This window comes from Ixodes scapularis, unplaced genomic scaffold, assembly GCF_016920785.2.
Source record: "Ixodes scapularis isolate PalLabHiFi unplaced genomic scaffold, ASM1692078v2 PGA_scaffold12__126_contigs__length_90152505, whole genome shotgun sequence".
NCBI classification, from domain to species: Eukaryota; Metazoa; Arthropoda; class Arachnida; order Ixodida; family Ixodidae; genus Ixodes; species Ixodes scapularis.
In genome coordinates this window covers 34,094,957-34,103,799 of record NW_024609838.1, presented here as the reverse complement: position 1 = coordinate 34,103,799, position 8,843 = coordinate 34,094,957, and positions in this window count along the sequence as shown.

Here is an 8,843-nt window from a genome sequence, read left to right as displayed (position 1 = left end):
CGACTTTTGTTTTGTTTTTGTATTGTTTCGCTGTAGGTGTTGGGGAAATTTATTAATAAACTTGGCTTTCGTCCAAGCGACGGTGCCGCGAGAAGAGGCGTCGAAGAACAACAAAAAAGTTTTCAAAAGTCGGGATTGACGGTACGGTCAAAGGCGACTGAATGAGATCCGCGGTGCAGAGCAGAAAAGTTTAATTCATCTTTCATCCGTGAATGGGATATTAAAAACTATCTGAATAAAAAAAATTGCGTTCCTAAACTTCTATTGTTCGTCGAAATGAAGGCTCACACAAAAGGAACTCCTGTTTCAACGAGCGAGATGACGCGCGAGAAAATGTGATGAAAGCAAAAGTTTAAAAAAATTATAAATACCGAAAAAAAAAAACCGCTGAAACTATATTAAAAAAAAATAAAAACTACGAGTGAACGTACAGCTTAACTCACCATCGCCGATACTTCTCAAAATGACGTCAGCATGACGTCATACAGTCACTTGCGTCCGCACATGCCATATTCAAAAAGTCCCAGAAGTCGTTCTGCACACACACACGCGAGCGTGCTCACTCAGAAGTAAACAAATAAAAGGAAAAAAATATTTAAAAAAAAGGCGTGACATATTATACGGCCATTGACGTTCGCACATACGCTGTTGAGATACAAACCACTTCACACACGCACGTGCACGTGCTCGCACAGAAACAAACAAATATTTAAAAAAAACATTTCGATAAAAAAAAGTCGTGCCTTACGAAATAAACGGCCCCTTTTGATGCCGTCTGTCACGTGCGAGGTGGGTTAGGCTCATCGAGCAGGCAGGGGAGGGGGGGGGGGGGGGGGGGGCAGAAACCGAGCGAACGTTTTACGTAAAGGCTGAACTTACGCTAGGCCTAACGACATTCTTTCAAACGAACCGCACTTGTGACGGCCGCGATATATAATAAGCCCCCTATATTTCTTTATATCTAAAATCAAGTAGAAAAAAGAAAAAAGATCTACAATTAAACGGGAAAAGTGCGGGATTATTTTTTTTTCTCGTTCATTCAAAAACAGCAAGGCGTACTTTCCTGCTCAGGCACGGGCCGAGCTTTAAAGCTCCCCCTTAAATAGCGCCGTCGACAGCCGGTGGAAATATAAAATTTGTTTCAAAGTAAAAAAAAAAAAAAAAAAAAACAAAAAAAAACATAAATTTAAAAGCTGGGCTGCATTGAAAATTACGACCAATAGGGCGAGCGCGATGCGCTCAAGCTGCCAGTTTTTCTTTCAAGAACTAAAAGTAAAATTTAAAAAAAAAAGAATTGCGTCAAATTTGTTTGACTGGTCGGTATTTATTTTATTAATATTATTTTTCGTCCCCTTTTGGTGGAGAACCGACGGCGGTGTCGACAGCTGTTGGCACCCGTCAGGCTTGACACTGCCTGTGCGCATTGACATGACGGCACGTGCCCGACGACGTGACGTGGCAGAGGTGCGTCGATCCCCATCTGGGGATTTCCTGGATTCCCTAGATGGTGACGTTTCGCCGAGGGGCGACGGTTGCGTCCTGAGTTTTAGGATAGCGTACGCAAAATGTTTTGCGTACACAAACAAATACCGCCGTCGCCATGCGCCAATCCAAAACGCGGTTCGGGCTCGGCGCATGCGCAATGGCGACGACGCTATATTTGTTTGTTTTTAGACTCCTCAGCGAGCAACGACAAAACAAAACAGAAAAAAAAAAACCCACAATAAATGCAAGAAAAATAGTAAATCAATAACTCCCAACAAAAACACAACATACAATTTACAATAATCACTCAAAAGAAATTGTTCGAAATTATACCGAGTAAAAACATGTTAAAAAGGAAATTCGTTTCATTAAACATAATGAAGTTTCTTTTTTTTTTTTAAATTCTGCTTTTAAAGCTATATGCCTCGAGCCACAGTCCTGCTTAATTTCTAAAACGGCTGGACGTTTGCTTGGAAAATCAGGTAATAAAGAAGCCAGGTAACGGTTTTCTACTTTTTCTTCCTGATCTTTAATCCTCAACTCAAAGGAAAATTGAGAAATCACGTCGTCATGACATGCTTGGGCACCGGTGTGATGAGTCCAAGTTTCTACCGTGCTTTTTAAGCTCACCTCGTAACTTGTCATTCTCAAGTAATGATAAGTGTCTTCAAGGCACTCATTGGCCACGAAGGCGATTTCAAATGTTCGTCGACGGATTGATTTTCGACGAGCGCATACGTCCGAGTGACGCAGTTCTCGTGTCCAACGCGTTAGCTGGAATCGGCTGGCGTCGTTTCGGCACCGCTGATGTGTTTGGGTATCGCGCGTATGTATCACAGTGAAAGGGCGGAGAACGTTCGAGGAAAAGAAGGTACGAAATAGTCCGCGCTATATTTTAAAATATCTCCACCGAAAAGTTGCTTTTGACTTTCTACCCTCTTTCTTTTGGCCCCCTAAACGATATGTGATTAGTAAAGTACCAATGCAAAATCATTTATCCCAGCCCAAAATTCGTTTCATGGCCCCTTTAAGTCGTTGAATTGACGTGTTCCATAGTTTGTTCTTGACCGAGATATTTTTACGTGGTGTTTAATTTTAATTCGAAATTTTTTTTAAGGGGGTGAGAGTTGCCGTCTATGCCGTATATTTACAAGTGCCGTCTACGCCGTATATTTATCTGGCTGGGGGGAAATTACACGAGGAAGTTATCGCCATTATAAGTTGGTTAATTAACCAGAAATTCGTAATTCATATTTTAGTTATTGGTTTTAGTAGTTACGTTGAAACTTTTAATATTTAGGGCGATGAATATTAAAAGCTAGACTAGTCTAAACAAATTTGCAAAATGCTAATATTTTTTTTTGTTTTTTTTTTTCAGATATGAATAGATGCATTTTTGAGCTTCTTCGCTCGATTTAAAACTTGCGAGCGAAACACTGCAGTGTCGTCGGTGCACCCACCATGAACACGCTCTCGAGATAGTTGAATACATGATTAAGACGACGACGTCACTATTCCAAGCGTGATTAGGTTTGTTCGATTGGCCCGAACCGGGCTGAACTAGCTCAACAGTGCAGGAACTGGCGCATTCGATTCGACCGGAAGTAGCACGTCCGCTGCACTGGCGCGTTCGATTCATCCCAGTTCTGAACAAGTTCAAACGCAGTATTTTAGAAGCTTGCACCAGCTCCGGAGTCAGTTCAGCGTCCGTGCAGAAGCAGACGACAAGAGCAGACGACGAGAGCAGACGACACTCCTCGTCCGTCTCTGCTCGCGCGGTGCCATTTCTCGCAGCTCTTGCTCAAATGTTTGCGATGTGTAACAATAACGCCGATTCGGAGGTTACATTTCCTGTCATTTATGAAAATAACGTGGCCGTGGTCGACGCCGAATCGAGATCCTAACTGAGGGTGGGAATTTGCTTGATTATGATATTCTAAAAGCGTTTTACGCACCTGCTTGCGTAGCTTTGGATCTCTGTGGTAAGTGTTGAAGGATTGGCTCACATAAATAGTTTCTTTTTGAAGCTATGTGAGTATCCACAGTGTTGACATTATTCTTAACAGACACGGGAAAGGTATTTCGCTCTTGATATCCCCCGCCTTGAGTTGCTCTCGGATGAATTAACGACTCCGATACATACCAGAGGTCTGCGATTGAGTACATACATAGTCACACGGATGCCCCATAGCTGAGCATAGTACTGCATGCTTTGTCCGCTGGTATTTGTGGACGCCCACTAACATGGCTGGGTAAAACGCCGAGAATCGGCATTGGGTTGGTCGTTCCACGCAGGTCTTTCTTGAAAATTAGAATAAACGCTTCAACTTGGCGCCAAAAAGGCAGTCGATAACTGTTTACGCCAAGACGCTCTCGTGAGGTCTTCGTCGTCGAAGCGACCGCTTCTGACCGCGCGGCGACGCCAGTAACTCCTGACGCGAAATCATCCTGATGCCGCGAACCTATCGTCGAAACGCGAAACACGAGACTTGGAATGAATCTATTATCGCTAAACGAATGTGAAGGACGCAAACGCTTATGGAAGCGGCAGGAAGCGAACGGCCGTTAAAAGAGCAGACTGAAATGCAATTCGTGCAAAAAACGGTTTTAGTACACTCTAATAAAAAAAAAAAAAATCACTGAAAAGATTGCGTTTTTATATTTTAAAACTAAGGAAACCCAAATAATATCATCAAACAGCGGCCTAAAAAGGTGTAATGCGCTGATTTGCCAAAAAACAATAAAAAAAAGGTGGAATCCACTCTTTTAGAAAATCACCGGTTCGCGATTTTTTTTTTTTTTAAGCAGAGAACGCGCGTGCACACCTCGAGTGCTCTCACGAGATCTCGCTTGAAAGCGTGTCGTCGTCACTCGGTAATCCACGGAACGCGAACAAGTGTTTTCATACCAGAAACTCTGGGACCAACGATTTCTAAAGAGGTGCCGCATGGCGCGCCTACCAAAATTCAAAACGCCGGTTCGCTCCATGGAACAGTTAATGCTTCCGCATTAAAACGACAGAGTTTTTCTCTGTCGGTTTGGAAACGGGTATTTTGTACCGTTCAATATTAAAATAGTGGAGAGTTTTAGGGAACCGTACAAACGGTTCCCTAAAACCTCCTAGTATTACCGAGTTATGACCTACATACCTCCTTCGTCAACCAAGTTTCGTAAACTATCCCTCCTGTCGGAGATTCGGTTCGATGTTCATGATTTCGTGGTAGAAAACTTGTACGAACAGAAAGTGACATTAGAAAGGGGAGGAAGAACAGTAATGGTTACGAATAACTTCAGTACTTCCAAAAGTAATCGGATTACTCTAGCGATTACTTTATAATGAATGCAATCGAATTATTACAAAATTACTCGAAAAAGTAATCGAATACAAGTCTGCATATAAAGTTATCGACGTGTCATATGGCGTCGCCATACAATGACGTCACAAAACATATGGCAGTCACGTATGCATGTGCGCAAACAAATGCAATATTTGTTTAGGTTTTATTTTTGTTTAAAGTGAAGTTCGGCAATGTTTTTTAATCGTTTGATTTCTGGGATCCTCTCAGCAGCTTTCTTCATTTTTTTTTCTAAAATCGTACAATCCCCGATAAATAGGATTTGTTTATAACAAGTTATCTTATGGCACAGCTATAACGTTCATCGTATTTTTGTAACATTTTTCGTCTAAGAAATTTTGGTTACGCATGATATTATCACTTCTTACAACCTGTGGACAGATGCTGACGACTCCCTTAGCTTGTTTAAGCTGTAAACCTCTGGTAGTTGACGGTGCTACCATCGCTGAAAGTGTTACCAGAAAAGCAACAACAACATAGTTTTCGATCATTACTTAAGAAAAAAAAACACTATTGCCAATTAGATTATGTGAGCAGTACGGCTCACATTTATGTGGAGAGAAAGAAAAAAAATAACAGTAGGGAAGTCACGTACATTCGAATCCCCACGGTGCCGTTATGTCCCCCAAAGACTAAACTCTGATCACAAAAATTGAAAGGCTCAATCTAAAGGAAGTGTCTTCAATAGAACGAAATGTCCTCAAATTGTATCGAAATACGTCCCCAAGGTTGTTGCCGTCACACTTAAATTCCTCGTTTATTTTTTTTTTTCTTTATCATTCGCGTGTGACGGCATCGGCATTTGAGAGCAGCGCCGGCTCGAGAAGGAAAAAAAGAGAAATGAAAAAAGAACACTAACAGCAACAACATTGCGGTGGCAAAATAACACCGTCTCCCACGAAGATTGTTTTCCTTGTTTTCTCCTCTTTCACCTTCGCCTTCATAGCCTCGCTTCTTTCTTTCTTTCTTTTTTTTATGGGGGTAGGTGAGGGAGGATGGGGGAGAAGAAGGAAAGAGTGAAAGTAGAGAAAGAAGTGAGCAAGATCTTTCTTGAAGTGGCGGCGAAAGTGACAGTTTTTGGAGTAGCTCCAAGACGGGGCAGGCGCAAGACGAACGACACCTAGCCCGTTTCTGTCTTTGTGAAGGATCTTGGGCGTAACTTTCAAGCGACTTTGCAACAACAGAAAAGAAAGAAGAAAAGAATAGAAAGGGTAAAACAAAGCACGAAAGCGGTGTCGTCAACTAAGAGTCATTGGACGTGGAGAATTAGAGCCGAACATGTTGCGGCGACTGGTGACGAAGAGTGAAACGTTCGTAGTATCTTTTTTTTTTTTACTTTTTTCCAGTAGGTACATAAGATATGTTGTAAACACGAAGTACTGTGTAAAAGGAAAAGGAAAATTAAATTTAGGCGTCACCGGGCGTTTAAAAGAAAATAGAAGCGTTTCTTTTTCTTACAGCGAAAGCAAATCAAATTAGACGTTCGTGTCCGGTTTTGCAGCGTGAGCTTGCACTCCGCGTACTCCAATCTCCAACATCGAAAATGAACTCCACATTGCGGAAGGCTCAGTCTCTTCTCGAATGTGTACCCTAGTGGCAGCGACAAAATGTCAAAATATAAAAAAAAAAAATACAACTTGCCGATATTTGGTTCAAAAATTTTGTAAGCAATTTCGTAACACGACTTAGACGTACGATAATACAATAACGAAATTAGACAGGGTCTTTCAAATTTCTATGGAGACGACAGATATATTGTAAACAAATAACATGAGATGTAACAGCCATATTCGGACTGTTCACGTTGAAATAAATTACAAATTTGTAAACTCGACAGATGTTTCATGCTAATATCAGCATTTTTTTTTACAGGACAGTTAAGCGGATAATTTTGGGTTTCATTTTCATTGAAATTATATCTTATGATTATTAAAAATAAAAACATGTTTTCATTTCTTCTAGAGCGCTTGGCCTCTCTTTATTGAGAGTTTATAGTAGGCCGAAGTTATACTTTGATATAAACCGAACACTTAGTTCCTTCGCCTTTTGCGCTATTCTTCATATCCTGAATTGTTTGCAGTGCCGCGAAATGCATAGACACGCTAGTGTAGCTCTGCACACGAACTCTCTCGCGTAAGCATTCTTGTAAGAGAGTGACTTTCTGCAGCTATCGTCATGTTCTCGTGCCGACCGCGAAACTGCACAAAGCTTTAAATGTCAAGTGTGTTTCGCTTATATATCTAGGAATTGAGATACATCTAAAACAAATGGGGCGCGAGTTGCAATATTTTATTTAAAATATAAGCCACGCATTATTGCAATTTTAGATTTTTTTAGGATGATATGGGCACATTGATTAAGTTATCGCCATTGAAAGGCGACAACTCGATCAATGCGTTCGCGGGAAACGAACGAAAAAAAGCGAACTTTGACCGACCCGCGACGCGGGCTCTTCGACGTGTTTCGGGGATTATCTCGCCTGAGATAATCACCGGAAATCTTTCGCAGTCTTCGCGAAAAATAGCTGATCGGTGCGGGGTGGGGAACGGCACAGGCACGTCAGTTCCTTTGCTTTAGTGCTGTCCATAAAAAGCCAGGATTTCGTCCGATCGTTGTGAAGTGACTGTCGACGACACTTTAAATTGAATAATCTTTGTTATTTCAAATATTTCTCAAATAAACTTTGTACGGATAACGCGGCCCCGAGGGGTACGTACAATATGTTGTTCGATTGATGAAACTTGTTCAATTTCATGTTGTGAGCGGTGAGTACCCATGTCTTTCGGCTGTGGTCATATAGTTTCGATAGTCAAGAGCTTTGTAGACTGACACGACTGAGTATCTGGTGTCGTAAAAAATTTTCATAAAATGAAACAAACATTTCAGTTACATTTTATTTTGTTCTGTCGCGTAAAGACTCATCAAAAATCGAATTCAGATGTAAATAAAAAAATCGTACAATGCTTTCTCAACAGTCTCGAGAAATTCTATTCGACAGAAAACTCAAAAGGAACGATACAAGGCAGCAATTCAGCCGCCACCAGCATCCGGAATTGCGCTTACGCAGGCTGCCATGGCCCACTGACGAGAAAAGCCACAGCCCACCGCAGTTGGGCAACTCTGACGCCGCGGGAAAGGTCTATTCGCGGCGAGAAGTTTCTGTATCGCCGCCTGGTCGAATTTCTTCACAGCCCAGAGTGAGGACACTTTAACTTCCTCTGCCGGTGCAAGCACATGCAATGCCAAGCTTCTATTCACCATGAAAATTAAAACATAACCGCGCGAATAGCACGTGCACTCTTCATAGTGAGGAAAAAAGAAGCGCCCCTAGCGAGCTCCTTACCGTGAATATGTAATAGCATCCTCGATCACCCGCACCGGTGCGCACCGGGGCACTGAGGTGCGCCCCTTCATCTTCGATCAAGTGCACCGGTGCGCACCGGACGTCCTCGATCAACGAAGCGCACCCTCCCGGTGCGGCTTTTCGTTGCCCCAACGCGCACCAAGAAAATCGGCGGTGCGCCGGGGGGCAGTCCCATCAGGCATTGCGCCCAGGAGCGGGAATCGAGAAGATGGCGGGAGTAGCAGACGCGCAGACTATCGAGATGGCGATCTTGCAAAAACGAACACGCCTCGCAGCTGTACTAGATGATTTCCTCGGGTCTTCTGACGTCGAGACGACGAGCTTCTCACCATCGCCGCGATTACTGGCGATTGCTTCGGTGGCAAGGAGCGCCCGAAAAGCACGAACTTCGTGGAAAGCGGCGCGAGGCGTTTCGATGACAGCGAGGTACGGCTATTATCTGGTGTTTCGTTTTCTTGAACCAATAATGATGGCCAACATATACATATGGAATTGTCACCCACTTCGTGACCCCATCGGCAGTCACGTCCACGATGTTTATTTCTGTGGGACCGTCAAATCCGCGAGTAAAACAATAGAAGAAATTGACAGCAGACGGGCACCGTGCGCTGACCTACGCAAGAAAAAACGAACAAAAC